This window comes from Ovis aries, chromosome 21 (assembly GCF_016772045.2).
Source record: "Ovis aries strain OAR_USU_Benz2616 breed Rambouillet chromosome 21, ARS-UI_Ramb_v3.0, whole genome shotgun sequence".
Lineage (NCBI taxonomy): Eukaryota > Metazoa > Chordata > Mammalia > Artiodactyla > Bovidae > Ovis > Ovis aries.
Window position 1 is genome coordinate 25753364 of NC_056074.1, and position 18378 is coordinate 25771741.

The following is an 18378-nucleotide window of genomic DNA, read 5'->3' on the forward strand; positions in this document are numbered from 1 at the left end:
GCCCCAGGCATCCCCACCACCATCACCTGGGAAACTTTTAGAAATGCAAATTCCCAGGCCCTGTGACTTCCCAGACTAAATACATCATAATCTCTGGCAATGTTTTTAAAACTGTTTATTATTTTCAGCTGCCCTGTATCATTGCTCTATGGGGGCTTTCTCTGGCTGTGGCAAGCCGGGGCTACTGTCTAGATGTGGTGCGCAGGCTTCTTCTTGCAGTGACTTCTCTTGCTGCTGAGCACGGGTTCTAGAGCACACAGGCTCAGTGGTTACAGCCCCAGGGCTCTAGGGCAGGGGCTCAGTAGTTGAGGCTCATGGGCTTAGTTGTTCTCAGGCATGTGGGATCTTTCCAGACCAGAAATCAAACCTATGTTCCCTGCATTGGCAAGTAGACTCTCAACCACTGGACCACCAGGGAAGTCCCTCTGGGAGTGGGTTTTTTTTTCCCCCTTGGCGTGTTTTTAACAAGCTCTCCAGGTGATTCTGATACATGCCAAAGTTTGAGAACCATGAGTCTATGAAACTATGCGGGTATGGACCAGGGAGACTGGTGGGGTGGAAGAGAAGAAGTGATGGTTCCTGCAAGAGGAGAGGAAGCAGAGAACATCTCTAAAGGGAGATGACACTGCACCACAGGGCCTTTTGCCAGCTCACCTTGGCACCAAGCTAAGACACTAGCCCCCGAATTTACCCTAGGACACATTGGTGACTATACCACCATCTTTAGACGCGGGCTCAGCCTTCGAATCATGCTACTCCAGAACAGTAGCTGCAGTGTTCAGGACTGATAAGATAAGCAAGGGCTGTGCCAGCCGACACTGTTTCAACTCTCTCCACTTCCGTCCAGATCCGCAACAGGTGCAACTCACCTCCTGGGCAGTGTGGTGCACCAGCAGGCCCCTGGCAGCACCCCCCTCACCCCCCCTCACCTCACGGGATACCTGGATTGAAAACTAACTCCATGAAACCCCAGGCAGCATCAGCAGCTTGCTCCCTCCTTGCGTGGGGAGAATACTACAGCGGGTCCTCTGGATTGCCTGGTTCTGCAGTCGCAGATTCCATCAATCCTGGATCGAAAATATTCAAAAAAAGAAATTTCTAGAAACCAAACCTTGACTTGCTTCAGGAAAGCAACTGTATACTTACATAGCATCTACCCTGTAGTAGGGGTTGTTGTGGGCTTCCCAAGTGGTACTATTGGTAAAGAACCTGCCTGCCAGTGCAGGAGACAGAAGAGATGTAGGTTGGATCCCTGGGTCAGAAAGATCCCCTGGAGGAGGGCATGGCAACCCACTCCAGTATTCTTGCCTGGAGAATCCCATGGACAGAGGAGCCTGGGGGAGGGTAGTGGCTACAGTCCAAAGAGTTTGACACGACTGAAGTGACTTAGCAAGCACGCATACAGGAGTTGTATTAGTTGTAGTCTAGTGATGATTTAAAGTATATAAGAGGATGTGCATAGGTGATATGCAAATACTAGGACATTTTATATAAGGGACTTGAGTGTCAGATTTTTGATATGGGGGTACTGGAGCCAATCCCCAGAGGATATCCAGGGAGGACCGTACTCACCAAAGGGAAATGCTATTTAAATGTACACAATCGAAGCACCTAAAGTCCCTAGAGCAGGGCAGGCATTGTTGCTCTTTAGCTGTTCAGTCCTGTCTGACTCTTTTGTGAGCCCATGGGCTGAAGCCTGCCAGGCCCCTCTGTCCTTGGGATTTCCCAAGAAAGAATGCTGGAGTCGGTTGCCATTTCCTTCCCCAAGGGATCTTCCCCACTCAGGGATGGAATCCACATCTCCTAACAATGCCAGAGGATTCCTTACCACTGAGCCACCTGGGAAGCCCTCAGGGCAGGCATTATTCCTTAGCGTTTTCCTGCCCTTGGTTCCTACTCTCCCTGCACCCCAGCTGCCTGTGCCTCCCTACGTTGCTTTTAGTACAAAGTAAAAGTGAAAGTCGCTCAGTCGTGTCCATGGGATTCTCCAGGCCAGAATACTGGAGTGGATAGCGGCTCCCTTCTCCAGGCGATCTTCCCAACGGAGGGGTGGAACCCAGGTCACCCGCATTGCAGGGGGATTCTTTACCAGCTGAGCCACCAGGGAAGCCAAAATGGGCATTCAAATGGTGTGGAATGAACAGGCGAAGCATGTTCTGCTGTCTGCCATATTTTTCTCTGCTGCTGCTAAGTTGCTTCAGTCGTGTGCTCCTCTGTGTGACCCCGTAGACCGCAGCCCACCAGGCTTCCCTGTCCCTGGGATTCTCCAGGCAAGAACACTGGAGTGGGTTGCCATTTCCTTCTCCAATGCATGAAAGTGAAAGCTGAATGTGAAGCTGCTCAGTCCTGCTGACTCTTAGTGACCCCATGGACTGCAGCCTACCAGGCTCCTCCGCCCATGGGATTTTCCAGGCAAGAGTACTGGAGTGGGGTGCCGTTGCCTTCTCCAGCTGCTGCCAAAACGTGCCAGGCCAGAGCCAGACTTTGTCAATCTCTTAAGAAGAAATCACTCTTTTAAAGGGGAAAGCAATGGTGATTCAGGCACCTCCCTGCTTTCCATTCCTCCTCCCCACACGTGGGCACAAAGAGCGGAAGAGGGGTGACACTGACGAGGTGGGGGATTAGGTAGGGAGGGGGAGAAGGCCTCCCTTCGTCCAAATTCCCGGGTTACCTCATCTGCAGTCTAACTCAGCAGCAGACGACAAGATGGGACCTTGGAGGGGGACAACCCTCCCTCCCTCCCTCCCCAGGCTGGGGGCCTGTCAGGTCGCATCTGTTTCAAATTTATAGCCCCTCCTCGGGCGCCGCCGGCCTCTCCACGGCCTCTTTACTGAGGGCAGCCCCAGCTGAGGCCCCTCCCGCGGGGAGGGAAAAGACACACCCCCGCCGGCCCCGGGCTGGGGGCGGGGAGCAGGTGTGAAGCGGGGGTCGCAGCCGCGCGCGCGGTCACCCTCCATCGCACGCGGAGACCCGGCTTCACCCCCACAGTGTACACAATGGGGCGGGGGCCAGGCCGAGGGCGGCTCATTACCCTGATCGGCCGGGGAGCGGGGGTGGAAAGAGGGGGGTTCGGGGGAGGGCCGGCCGCCAGAGCCCCGGGCCGGACGGAGCGCGCGAGGGTGGAGGGAAGAGGCCTGCACGGTGCACCCCCGTCCAGTTACAGCCGATCTCCGACTCCAGCCAAACCCCCGACGCCTGCGCCAATCTTGGCCCCCAAGGCCTGGCGGAAGGAGGAGCCAGGGAACCCCCAGGCCCTCCGGGGCTGGGCAGAGACGGGCGTTCCCGGGTAGAGCGCGCCCAGCGGGTTCGCAGATTGCCCATTGTCCGCGTCCGCTCCGCAGCCCCCGCGCTCTGTTGGAGTAACAGCCTTCTCCCTGCCGGCCTCGTGGATTCGAAATGAGCAGCTAGAGCCGTGGGGCGCGCCGGGGGAAGGGTCTTTCAAGGAGGCGGCCTAGGAAGGGGTGGCGAGGGGATGCACCTAGCTGAGGCTGCACAAAAATATACCGGCCTGTCTCCAACGCGGTCTCTCACTCGGGCCTGCGGGTCAGGGGACCCGCTCCCCTCCCGCGCTTCAAAGCTCCATCTCCCTAGATTACGACTCTCTTCTCTAATCCGAACTGTTCCGGAAGAGATGCCCTCTTTTTATTTTCCTGCTCAGTCGATACCTTTGTCTGGGCTCTGGAATGCTGAAGGAAAGAAAAGGTGGGCGATCTGGACAGGTGTGTGTGTATCTTTGACCTAGAGGTTAAGGAATTGGACAGAGGAGTTGGGAACTAAACGAAGGGCGCTAGGTGGTGACGGCCCCTGACACCCAGCTCCCTAATCCTGGGTGTTTTCCGTCTCAGGGAACCCACCCTGGTCTTTGTGGCTTTGTGTCATGCTCCTCTTTGCCACGATGTCACCGTCGCTGGGAGATGGGCATCTCTGGGAAAGGACCTGAAAAGAAAGGGACCAGAGAAAGGTTGGGACAGTCAGGTTTGCTGATAAAGGGCCTTACCACTTAGGCTTCGGGGGTGAAGGCAGGGTTGAGTGGAGACTGAAGCTCATTAGATATAGAGGCCACAGTCTGGCAGAGGCTGGGCCAAATCGAGAGGACAGACACATGTTGACCCTTTAAGTATTCTTCAGCATCCTATTATGGATAAATTGCATATTCTGTATAGTAAATACACACAAAATTAGAGAGAAAAGTAGAATGAGACTCCATGAACCCACTACCCAGCTTCAGCGCTTGTCCATTTGAAGACAGTCTTCCTTTATCTGGCCCCATCTCTCTCCCTTCATAATTTTGAAGCAAATGTGAGAAATCATATTTCTTCTGTAAATATTTCAGTGTAGTCTTAAAAGGCAAGGTCTCATTAAATACCATCATAATAACACTGGCACACCTGTAATATATCATCCAATATGTAATCAATATTGAGACTTCCCCAGCCGTTTTATGTTTGTTCATTGTTGTTGTTCAAATTAGGATCCAGATGAGACTCTACAGTGCCATGTCTCTTTTAACTGGATGTTTCACCTCTTTATCTTTTTTTCTTTGAAATTTATCTGTTGACAAAACTGGGTCATTTGTCCTGAAAATCTTTCCACACTCTGAATTTTGTTGAATGTATCCCCATGGTGTCATTTAACATGTTCTTATGCCCCTATATTTCCTGTAAATTGGTTGTTAGATATAGAGGCTTGATCAGTTAATGCTTGATATTTTTTTCATTAGAATACTTCATAGGCAACATTGTGTAATTGTGACAGCAGTCATGTCTGCTTCTCTTGTTTTGTTTGTTGTTGTGATATATCACCATCCAGTAAGGATAATTGCCTGGATCCACTATTTGATTAGGGGTTGCCAAATTGTGACATTCTAATTCTGTAATTCCATCTTCATTTATTAGCTGGAATACTTCTCTAAAGAAAACGTGTCATCAACTATTTCTTTATGTTGGGGTACATCCAAATAGAAAACGTAGGAAAAATTCTCGATTATTTTTCTTTGCCTATTATTTCTCAAAATAATGAGCCAATTCCTTAGCATCCTCTAAGGTAAGCAAGATTTAAAAAATCACTATAAATTCAAAACTTTAAATATATTTGATGGATTTTACAGCAAGTATGTTTTTCTATTACATGAGTATTTTTAAATTAGGAGACACCATAATAAAAATACCAAGCTCTGTCTTCTCCTGAGGACGATATGGCAATCCTGAGCCCTTTCCCAACATGGCTAGTCTGTGGCTGAAGGGCATGTATCCATTCTCTGCCAAACTCCCCTCCCATCCAGACTTAGTGGACACTTGTTCTTCTCCTGATCTGCTCAGATCTCTTCTGTTACCTGCCTGGATACTGCGGGTATGGGCTTGTAAATCAGATTCAATCTGTATTTTATGTTACAGATGAGAGAGCTGGTGAAGTAATTTACCTACCTAGGAGGAGAAGACAAGTCTCGTGGCCCTGATGTTGGGAAAGATTGAAGGCAAAAGGAGAAGGGGGCGCCAGAGGATGAGATGGTTAGATAGCACCAGTGACTCAATGGACATGAGTTTGAGCAAAATCTGGGAGATAGTGAAGGACAGGGAAGCCTGGCCGCTGCAGTTCATGAGGATGAAAAGAGTCAGACAGAACTTAGCAACTGAACAACAACAATAGTGCTTCTGTTTTACGTTTTGGCCACAAGGCATGTAGCATCTTAGCTCCCTGACCAGGGATTGAACCCACACCCCCTACATGGAAGGTGAAATCTCAACCACTGGACCACCAGGGAATTCTCTGTGTTACCTTTCAGTTGAGCTGAGTCAGAGACCTTGAAACACCTCAAGACAACCTCCTTCCCAATTCCCAAAACACACTTTGCAGAGGAAACTTGATACTATTCCAAATCCTTCTCTCTCTTCCTTGCCTCCCACACCCAGTCAGTCACCTAGCCTGCTAATTAGCCTTCTGCCTCCATTCCTGTCTCCTCCAATTCGACCTTCTCATCCAAAAGAGGATGTTCCAAACCATAAACCTAATCATGTCACTCTCTGGCCTAAAGATCTGTCAGTAACTTCTCATTGCCTTCAGGTTAGATATAAGCCAGCCTCCTCTGCACGCCATGCAAGGCTCCCCATGAGCTGTGTCTTACCACATGCTGTTCCCTTGTCACGACCCCATCCTCTGGCCAGAGGGAATTACCCACAGGACTTTGCACACACAGTGTAGTGTATATTTTGTCCTCTGAGTTTTCTGTTTGCTTCTTTATGCACCCATTCCTTCCCCAGCTAACTCTCATTTATAGTTTGTCTCCCTTCAAGCGAGTTCCCTGGCAGTTCAGTGGTTAAGAGTCCATGCTTCTAATGCAGGGGGTGCAGGTTCAGTGGATAAGATCCCACCTGCCCCACAGCATGACCAAAAAATAAAAATAAACAAGGATAACGAAATCATTTTTTTTAAAAAGTCTCCCTTCACGTTGGGATGGACATGGACACACTGCTATATTTAAAATGGGTAACCAACAAGGACCTACTGTAGAGCACAGGGAACTCTGCTCAGTGTCATGTGGCAGCCTGGATGGGAGGGGATTTGGAGGGAGAATGGATACATGCATATGTATGGCTGAATCCCTTTGCTCTCTGTTCACCTGAAGCTATCACAACATTGTTAATCAGCTATGAAAGTGTTAGTTGCTCAGTGTCCCAACTCTTTGCTACCCCATGGGCCTGCCAGACTCTGTTCATGGGTTTCTCCAAGCAAGAATACTGGAGGGGGTAGCCATTTCCTACTCCAGGGGATCTTCCCAACCCAGGTAACAAACCTGGGTCTCCTGTATTACAGGCAGATTCTTCACCATCTGAGCCACCATATGCCAATACAAAATTTAAAAAAAAATTTTTTTTTAAGTCTCCCTTCAAGCTTTGGTCTTTTTGGAAACCTGCTTTGGGCAGGCCCTGACTCCATTCACTGTCCTGCTCTGCACTTCGGTGGCCCCCTGTGTGGGTTTTTTGTTCTTGTGTTTTCTTTTTGATGTTAGGTCGTTTTTCCTTCCACTTCTCTGCCACCTGGAGGATGTGGGCACTTCCTGAGGCCTCACAGGCGCTCTGTCTGTACCTCCAACACTAAAGCAGAGCACACAGTAGGCAGATCAGCAAGAGTTTGGTTAGTGAATGAAATTAGATCAGAGAGATGAAGCTTTGTGGAGTTTTTTGGACAGAAGGAAGTTCCCCCTTCTGTAAGGAAAGAGCTGGATGCAGATGACACTGTGTGGTAGTGAACTGACAGATGCTAAGTAGAGGCTAGGGTGGCCAGCGAGTCCTGGACTTGAGAACGGGGTGTGTGTGTGTGTGTGTGTGTGTTGAGAACGGTGTGTGTGTGTGTATGTGTTGAGAACGGTGTGTGTGTGTGTGTGTGTGTGTGTGTGTGTGTACCCACACAGTCGTCGCCCACCCTGCCTCATCCCGCTGGGAGGATAATTAAAGCGCCAAACGGCGGAGCGGGGGGGCAGTGTTCCCGCGGGCGCATTTCATCCGGGCTGATTAATGAGGCCGGGGAGTTAATGAGAAGAAAGCTAAACGGAGGGAGCCGAGCAGCGGAAGCCGTCTGAGGCCCTAGGGAGGAGGGGGCTTCCGAAGGCATCTCCCACCCCCTCTTTTCACGGGAGGCGCAGCTCGAGCCACGCGGTGCCCCAGGCTCCACTCGCTCCTCCGGGAAAAAGGAGGGGTCGCCGCCCTGGAGAACTCGTTTCTCCTTCCTCCGCGTGTGCCCAGCCTCGCTAAACTGAGAGAGAAATTGCCCTTCCTGTCTAAAACCCAGCAAAGGACCTCAGGACACCGTCCTTTTCATCGTCTGGCGGGAGTCCCAGACCATCCGCAGGTTTCCTTCCGGACCGAATTAAGAACCAGCTCCGCCCTTACCAACTGAGTAACCAGTAGACAAGTTCCTTAGTCCAGTGAGCCTCTGTTTCTGCATCTATAAACTGGGATCATACTCCTTCAGTTCAGTTCCTTTCAGTCACTCAGTTGTGTCCGACTCTTTGCGATCCCATGAATCGCAGCACGCCAGGCCTCCCTGTCCATCACCAGCTCCCGGAGATTACTCAGGCTCACGTCCATCGAGTCAGTGATGCCATCCAGCCATCTCATCCTCTGTCGTTCCCTTCTCCTCCTGCCCCCAATCCCTCCCAGCATCAGTCTTTTCCAATGAGTCATACTCCTTACCCCACCACAAAATGGCTAAGGTTGACTGAGATCTTATTAATACTATGTACCAGACACACTCCGGTAAGCATCTGGCATATATAATTTAAAAAAAAAAATATTCAAGTATATTTGATGTAAAATGTTGTGTTAGTTTATGCTGTACAGCAAAAGCTGATGTATGGCTATACATATGTACGTTATTTTTCATGTTCTTTTCCATTACAGTGTATCACAGGATATTGAATATAGTTCCCTGTGCTAGGGCAGTAGGACCTCGTTTATCCATCCTATGTGTAATAGTTTGCATCTGCTAATCTCAAACTCCCAATCTGTCCCTCCCCCATGTCTCCTCACCCTTGGCAAGCACAAGTCTGTTCTCTATGTCTGTGGATCTGTTTCTTTCCAATACAGCTTTACAATAAGAAGGAAGAAAGATGCTACTTTGGGGAAGAGAAATGTGTAGAGTAGGAACATGGTTGTGAAAGAGGAAGAAGTAGCTGAAGGCGCATTCCTGCTGCTTTAGGTGGGAAGAAACCAGTTAGCAGCTCAGTCAAGCAGGTGGTGAAACACATGGCATATATAATCTTTATTGCTCCCCCAAACGCTAGGAGGCAGGTGCGTTCTTACCATCTTTATTCCATAGAGAAGGACAATGGGGGCGGGAAACCGGAGGTGACTTGCCCAAGGCCACCCAGCTACTAAGTGCTGCTGGGAAGTGAACATACCATATGATTACGTAGCCCAGGTCCTTAGCATCAAGCACCGGTGCTAGTTTGAGGGCGGATGTGAGGGTCTAACCACATAACATGTGGAAAAGATCTGCGAACTGTAAAATGCTAAGCAAATGGGGGAAGAAGCCCCTGTTGTTGCCATTATTCTTTTCACAATTAGTTTCGGGCCCAGGAGAGAGACAAATCCATGAGGGATGGGGCGCCCGACCGGAGAGAGAGAACAGGGGGTGTGTGGCCTTGCCAGCAGTCTGCAGCTTTGTGTCTTAACTGCAGTGGCAGAGCCCCCGTGAGTGCGTGCATGCTCAGTCACGTAGTCGTGTTAGACTCTGCAAAGAGCCCACCAGGCTCCTCTGTCCATGGAATTCTCCAGGTGGGTGAATACTGGAGTGGGTTACCATTTCCTTCTCCAGGGGATCTTCTCCACCCAAGGAGAGAACCCCCATCTCCTGCGTCTGCTGCACAGGCAGGCAAATTCTTTATCACTGAGCCACCTGGGAAGCCCAGAGCCCCCATACCCACCTGTCAATGCTCATACCTCTATGGTCGGACTGCAGATACACCAAATGCTCTCTGTGTCCCCACAAATGGCACAGGAATATTTGTCTTGATTTTAAAGGCTAGAGCATGGCACAAGGGGATGGGGCTGAGTTTGGACCTGGAAGAACCATGCTCCAATATGAATCTGCCATTGAGCAGCCACGTGGGCCTCAGTGAGTCAATTGATGACCCCGAGCTTCATCTGCCAGTTGGGATGATGACAGCCATAGCTGATTCACAGGACTGCTTGTAAAGGGACCTTTGCATGTGAAAGGTCATTGTCGCTTTACATTGTGCTTTGTATCTAGAAATGGCTGGAAGGGGAGTCCAGGTCACTGCCCAGGGGTTTGCAAGGGGTTTCTAGCAATGGGCAAAGGGCAAGGTGCCTAAACTGGCCAATGACTACACCCCTGTTCCCCCAGTAATCTGACTTTGGGATCTACAGCTCCATATTGATCTCTAGTCTAGAGTGATTGGAGACCAGAAGCCAATCAGCCCCAACAAAGTCTTGATGAATTCAAAATGAGCCAGTTTGCTCCTGGTGAGTTTCTTCTGCCAAATCAGGAAAATGGAGGCTGCCCAGATCAACCAAAACCAAATCATTCCACCCCTGCTCATCAGACACCTTCACCTTCCCCACCAACCAGACTCTGAAGCCCCCAGCCCTAACACTCGCTGCCACCACCCACCCCGCCTCACTGTGGGAGCCACCCAGCACTGGCAAAAGAAGGAGCATCAATAATTTTTTCCAAAGGAGCCTGTGTCTAGAGAAACCAATATTTAACATCCCCATTTACATTGAAAGCGTGGTTCTGATTATGAGATGGTAATGAGGGGATTAGCCAGAGTAGAGAGCCCCCCTGCCTGCCGCCCCCTCCCATCTTTCCCTCCAGTACCCTGCGTGGTGGGCTTATTCCTAGAGAAGGAGGTATGGGGGAGGGTGCAGGGCACTCCCACTGGGAGAGCATCAGAGATGCCAGAGCAGGGCAGGGGTCCTCCAAGACCCCATCTGAGAGCCCCTTATTCATGTCTGGAATCAATTAGCCTCAGAAAGGAAAATGGGTGAGACTGAGACCCCCGACTCTGAGAGTCCCTCTATCTTTTCCCCTAGACTTGGTTAAGGCCCTCAGCTCTCTGATTCTTTCCGGTATTTCAGATGGGCAAGTTCCTTACGTCATCCTTTGTCTCTGAAGTAGAGGACTGAAATTATCAAGTCTGTTGGGAGAACTTCTGTTTGGCTTCTGACTTCTCTGGCTTAACCTCAAACCCAGCCTGTCTCCCCTAAATCCCCTCCTCAGGAAGGGCATCCTTGTTCCTCCTCATGCCAGATCCTGCCTTTTAACCAGCCGGCAGTTTATCTCCAGCTCTTCCTGTGGGGCTCGGGGTGGGGGACGGAGAGAACCCAAGGGGGTCACCCATCCTGAGGCCCCGTTTGTTGGTGGACAATTGCGCTCAGACTGGATAATTCAGTGTGTGATTGTGGTCACGCCCCCCCTTTTGTGCCCCTTTCAGAGCCAATCTCCCAGACCCAGATGGGTTAATCCATAATGCAGACGAGCAAGTAATTGGCTGTCAGCCCAGCCCCCTGCACCCCCTCCCCTATTAGTGCCACTGCCCTAATGAAGCCCAGCTTGGAGAGCCCCCTTCTCAATGAGGCGCCAGCCCCAACCTGACTAGGCACACATGTGTCTCCGCTGCTCTGCCTGAAGCCTGGCTCCCTTTAGGGACCCTCAGCCCAGCCTCCCCGGGGTAACCCAGCTGCCAGGGCTGCAGCGGCCTGGGAGGGGGGCTGTGATGGATGGGAGGGAGTTAGTTAATAGAGCCCCCAAACACATGAGCCCTGTCCCCACACCGACCCTCCCCCTCACACACACACACACACACACACACACACACACACACACGCATGAGCCCTATCCCCACACCGACCCTCCCCCCAACACACACACTTCTGTAGCTTCCTCTGACAGCTGCCCTGGCCTTCTGAAATAGCCCTATGGAATATTCCCTGCTTCCGTCTCCCTCTAAGCTGCGCTGAAAAGCTGTTTTTTTGGACACTGGCAAGAGTCATTGCTGCCCACCCCATCCCCAACCTCTGCCAACCTAAGTCCCGGTGTGGGTCCTGGGCAAAGACAGCTCAAGACAGTGTTAAAAGATGAGCTTGACTCAGCTAGCGTGGGCATCTTATCGAGGTATTTTCTTTTCCTTAATTCCTTAAATCTCTGTTTTTCAGTTCTACTTCTCTTCTTACCCTGGGCTGCCCTTGTGGCTCAGCTGGTAAAGAATCTGCCTGCAGTGCAGGACACCTAGGTTCGATCCTTGGGTCAGGAAGATCCCCTGGAGAAGGGAAAGGCTACCCACTCCAGTATCCTGGCCTGAAGAATTCCAAGAGGTTGCAAAGAGTCGGAGACGACTGAGCGACTTTCACCTCACTTCACTTCTCTTCCTATCCACTTCCCAATCAATTCTTTAGTTAGAGCCTGAGCTAGAACGCAGCCCCAAAGATGAGGCAGGCGTCTAGGGGTCAGAGCCCTTCTCTCCGTTGGAGCCACCTGTCTTGGCCTCGGCATCCCATGAGGTGGTGGTGTTGTTTTCTCAATATCACACTTACTCATTTCGGGCTGTGCTGGGTCCTCGTTGCTGCTGGCGGGCTTTCTCTAGTTGAGGTGCACGGGCTTCTCACGGCAGTGCTTCTCCTGCAGCGGACCACAGGCTCTAGTGCGTGCCGGCTCAGGAGTTGTGGAGCGTGGGCTCAGTAGTTGACACTCGCAGCTTCAGAGCACAGGCTCATTGGGTATGGTGCATAGGCTCAGTTGCCCTGCAGCATTTGAGATCTTCCCAGGCCAGGAATCGAATTGGGTGTCCCCTGCGTTACAAGGCAGATTCTTAACCACTGGCCCACCCGGGAAACCCCTCCCATCAGGTTTTGAGCTCCCTGTTGCTGGAAGGATTCAAGCCACGCCTGGATGAGCAGAAAGGTTTAGGGAGGATCTTTGCAAAGGGACCTACCGTTCTCTGACTCCCTGCACTTGCTTCCTGTTCCCACATCTCTCTTCCCTCCAATAGAAAGAGCTGTGGGTTTGCTGAGCCTTTCTCCAAACCAGTGCAGGTAAGAAGAGATTGGCCGCTGCCTGGGTTTGGGCACTAAACCCTTTAAAATGACAATTTTATGGGACTGCTCTGGTGATTCCAGTGGCTAAGACTCCACACTCCTAAGGCAGGGCCGCAGGTTCAATCCCCAGTCAGGGAACTAAGATCCAACACGCTGCATGGGTGTGACCAAAAAATAAAGATTTTTAAAAATGACGATTTCAGGGCTGCCCTGATGGCTCAGTGGTAAAGAATCTGCTTGCCAATGCAAAAGACACGAGTTCAGTCCCTGATCTGGGAAGATCCCACATGCCTCGGAGCAACTAAGCTGGCAAGCCGAAACTACCAAGCCCACATGTTGCAGCTACTATAGCCCAGGCTCTGCAGCTACAGAAGCCACCGCGATGAGAGGCTGGAGCACCACAGCTAGAGAGTAGCTTCTGTTTGCTGTAACAAGAGAAACACCTGTGCGGCGAGGAATACTCAGCACAGCCAAAGATAAAAATAATAAATAAAATTATATAAAAATAACTTTAAAATGACTTTCATATTTTCTATTATTAACAAAATATTTTTTCAAAATATGTTTAAATGAAACAAAGATCAAAAATTGCATGTGTTCCCTCATTCCCAACCAACCATTGTTTATAGTTTTGTTTAGTTTTCTTTCCATTTTTTTCATATGCATAGAAATCACTCAACACAACTAAAACATTTACTGAATGTCTTCTGTGCACCAGGCTCAGGGCTTACAGTTTTTCTACCTGGATTATAACTCCAGATCTATTTTTCCTTCTCCTCCTAAAATGCCAGGATTATTGCTCTGGAATAAGTGAACTGTCTTGTGAGGGAATATTTGGAAATTCACACATTTAGAGATGGGGGTCTCAGCGGCTGTTAAGGCTGGAATCCGTAAAGGGCTCCAAAGTCACAGCGGGTCATCCCTTTATGATGAAGACCTTGGAGAGGAAAATAAGGCCCCCGTGCTGGTAGTGCAGGCGCAAGGGGGTGGACGGAAGCGACCCTGAGGAAAGTCTAGCTCCATTTCTGATTGGATGGGTTAACGACACTGAGTAGTGAAATATCATTCAGAGACTGCTTCTAGGAAATGTTGAATATTTATAAGCCTTGCAATCAGGACTAGGAGGAAAGGCTTTGAAAATAAACAGGCAGCAGGATGGGGGATAGGGGAGATGGAAGGAGAGAGATGGAGGAGCAGCCATGATCAAGGAGAGGACACAGAAAGGAGACTAGGGTCCTCTGACTTGCAGAACGGCGACTTCTCTGCATGTGTAAATGGGGAATGAGGCCACAATGACGCTGGCTTTTCCATGGCTTTACCGTGGAAGCCGAGAAAGATCTTGGAGTCATCTTCATCCCAAGAAATTGAGCTTCAGGGTATGTCGGTGAAACAGAGGCTCTTCTGATGTGGGAAGCCAAAAATCAATGGAGAGCAGTGGCAGGTAGGAGTCCAGGGCAGAGGGACCCCCGAAGACACTGGAAATCAGTCTGTTATTCGCAATAAATACGAAGAAATCTATGAACACAGGTAGCAACCCAAGAAACACAGAGACTAAAGGCCCAGTGATGTGAAGTGGAAAGCCTTTCTCGGGTATTTAACGCAAAAGCATTTCCCTCTGAATGTAAATCATTAGAGGCCAGGGAATAGTCCTCTTTAATTGAAAAACGAGACTCCCTCTCTTGGAGGCAGGGGATCTGAAGATCTTAATTGGTCTCTTTCTTTGTGCATTTTATGCTCACATAGACACACACACACACACCCCCGCAGAGGGACAGCGGGATAAGGAGAAGCAGAGAGAGAGACAGAGAAAGGTTGAGACTGGGAAATTAAGACAGATAGTGATAAAGAACATAGTCCATTTCTGACTTCCCTGAAACTGCAAAAGTTCCAGGAATTATAGAAATGTGCAAACACAAAGAATAGCACGTTTAAGACCGATAGATACCAGGGACTAAGGGATTTCAGAACTAAAAACAGAACAGTAGAAAAAGATCTGGAAGTCTTAGTGGATTATACTTTGCAACGTGATTGTAGAGGTCATTCTGTTACTAGAATTATGAATTACACATAACCACGTGGGGGCGGGGAACAGGGAAGTCTTCCTTCACTATGCTCAGATGCAGGTCTTTCACAGAGAGGTGGTGTACCAATCACACAGGTGTAGGGCCAGCCTGAGTTTAAAATCTGGATCCTCCATTTAGTAGCCACCTAAGTAACTTTGGGCAAGTTACTTAACTGAATCAGTGCGGACGTCTCCCTGTCAGTAAAATGAGGGTAACGATAGAACCTATTTATTGAGTTAATAGGAGAATTATACGAATAAAACACCTAGGACAGACCTGGCAATTGTAAGTTCACAATAAATGCCATGCTACACATTATGTTAGGCACCGAGGGTTCAAGGATGAGTAAGATGTAGCTCCAGCTCTCGAAGGGGATGTTGGAGTTCAGGGAGAAGACAGTTATGTCAGCAAATAATTAAAACATCACATGTTCAGTTAGACAGTAGGGGAATAAACCAAGTGGTCTGGGAGAGTCAGGGAGGGCTTTCCTAATTTTAGGTGATGGAAGCTGGATTGCCAGATGAAAGGAGTCCTGCCAGCGAAGAACAGAGATGGCATTTCAGGAAGAGGAAATGGAGAATGGCGAGAGCTAAGGCACAGAAGTAGAGACAGCACCACCTGTGAAAGGAAAAAGGCTGCTTGGTGGTGGGATGTAGATGGCCAGAGGTATGGAGTGAGGGGAGGAGTAACAGAGAAGACCAGGAAACAGCAGACATTATCTGAACTATGGCAACACTTGTTGCCACTTCCTCTAGGGATTATAATTTTTAAGTAGACAACAGACATGATCAGATTTAAACATCAGAGACAAGCACATAGCTCAGTATCTGGCACTTGGCAGTTGCTTACTAAATGGGGGTTGAACAAATATATGACAACTCCCCGAAGCAGCAGTGTAGGTGATGGACTCCCAGTAGGAGACTGAACACAGAGTTACTTTGCAGTAGTGAAAGATGGTGAGAACCTGGACTAAGGCAGTGGCCGTGGAGATGGGCAGGAGGCACAGAGCTGGTGAAATAGCGCAGAGACTCACTGGACAAGCATGCTCAGGATCAGCACTTAAGGAGGGGGACATAAGCAGGTTAGAAAGGGGGCTTCCATGGTGACTCAGCAGTAAAGAAAATGCCTGCCAAACAGGATACGCGGGTCCGATCCTTGGGTTGGGAAGATTCCCTGGAGGAGGGCATGGCAACCCATTCCAGTATCCTTGCCTGGAGAATCCCATGGACAGAGGAGCCTGGCGGGCTGCAGCACATAGGGTCGCACAGAGTCGGAAACAACGGAAGAGACTTAGCATGCATGCGAGAACATCTGCTAGACAGATGAATGAAGAGAACCACTCAGGAAACATTAGCTATTGTTAGCTATTATTCACCTCTATGCTTCCACTTCCAAGAATTTAGCTTACAGATACACATATGTGCAAATATATATATATATATATATATATGTTGTTTCTTTGTAGCATTGTTTATACAAAAAATTGAGAAGCAACCCAAATCTCCATAAACAGGGACCTGAATACAAGCATATGATAAATTTATGCAATGACCAATATTTTGCAGTTATTAAAGTAAAAAAGATGGAGACTATATATATACTGATGTGAAAGGATACCCTACATGGTAAGCTAAAAATAACAGGCTGCAAAACAGAACAAATAATATGATCATATGTATGTTCCATATATATGCTTTTTAAAATCTGGGGACTTCCCTGATGGTCCAGTGACTAAGACTCCGCATTCTCAATGCCCGGGGGCCCAGGTTCAATCCCTGGTCAGGGAACCAGATCCCACATGCCACAACAGTTTGCATGCTGCAGCTAAAGATCCCACCTGAGGCAGGAAAGATTGGAGATTCAGGGTTCCACATTTAAGACCCAGTACAGCCAAAGAAATAAATATTTAAAAAGTAAAATAAAATCTGGAAGGATACCCAAGAAGCAATCTGTGGTTACCCCAGGCTAAAGAAGGATAAGAATGGTGTGAGCACTTTCTTCACCTTATACTCTTTTATTCTGCTTGAATATTTTTGCACGAGCATGTACTGTGTGTGTGTGGGTGTCTGTGTGCTCAGTCGCTCAGTTGTGTCTGGCTCTGTGGCTCCATGGACTGTACCCTGCTAGGCTCCTTCGTCCATTGGATTCTCCAGACAAGAATACTGGAGTGGGTTGCCATTTTCTTCTCCAGGGGAACCTCCTGACCCAAGGGTTGAACTCATACCTCTTGCATCTCCTGCATTGGCAGGCAGACTGTTTACCACTGCACCACCTGGGAAGCCCCATGAGCATGTATTAGGCTTACAATAATAAAGCAATATTTTATTTATTTATTTATTTATTTATTTTTTATTTTTAAATACTTGGTTTATTGTTTTGTTTTGTTTTTATTTTTTATTTTTTTAATTTTAAAATCTTTAATTCTTACATGCGTTCCCAAACATGAACCCCCCTCCCACCTCCCTCCCTCCCCATAACATCTCTGTGGGTCATCCCCATGCACCAGCCCCAAGCATGCTGTATCCTGCGTCAGACATAGACTGGTGATTCAATTCTTACATGATAGTATACATGTTAGAATGCCATTCTCCCAAATCATCCCACCCTCTCCCTCTCCCTCTGAGTCCAAAAGTCCGTTATACACATCTGTGTCTTTTTTCCTGTCTTGCATACAGGGTCGTCATTGCCATCTCTCTAAATTCCATATATATGTGTTAGTATACTGTATTGGTGTTTTTCTTTCTGGCTTACTTCACTCTGTATAATCGGCTCCATAAAACAACATTTTAAACTATATTCAAATCCCTTATGATTATACAGTGGAAGTGACAAACAGATTCAAGGGATTAGATCTGATAGACAGAGTGCCTGAAGAACTATGGACAGAGGTTCCTGACATTGTGCAGGAGGCAGTGATCAAGGCCATCCCCAAGAAAAACAGATGCAAAGAGGCAAAATGGTTGTTTGAGGAGGTCTTACAAATAGCTCAGAAAAGAAAAGAAGTTAACGGCAAAGGAGAAAAGGAAACATATACCCATTTGAATGCAGAGTTCCAAAGAATAGTAAGGAAAGATAAGAAAGCCATGCTCAGTGATCAATGCAAAGAAATAGAGGAAAACAACAGAATGGGAAAGACTAGAGATCTCTTCAAGAAAATTAGAGATACCAAGGGAACATTTCATGCAAAGATGGGCACAATAAAGGACAGAAACGGTACGGACCTAACAGAAGCAGAAGATGTTAAGAAGAGGTGGCAAGAATACACAGAACTATACAAAAAAGATCTTTGTGACCCAGATAACCATGATGGTGTTATCACACACCTAGAGCCAGACATCCTGGAATGTGAAGTCAAGTGGGCCTTAAGAAACATCACTACGAACAAAGCTAGTGGAGGTGATGGAATTCCAGTTGAGCTATTTCAAATCCTAACAGATGATGCTATGAAAGTGCTGCACTCAATATGCCAGCAAATTTGGAAAACTCAGCAGTGGCCACAGGACTGGAAAAGGTCAGTTATCTTTCCGGTCACAAAGAAAGGCAATGCCAAAGAATGTTTAAACTACTGCACAATTGCACTCATCATCTCACACGCTAGCAAAGTAATGCTCAAAATTCTCCAAGCCAGGCTTCAACAGTATGTGAACCGTGAACTTCCAGATGTTCAAGCTGGATTTAGAAAAACCAGAGGAACCAGAGATCAAATTGCCAACATCTGTTGGATCATCGAAAAGAGAGTTCCAGAAAAAAATCTACTTCTGCTT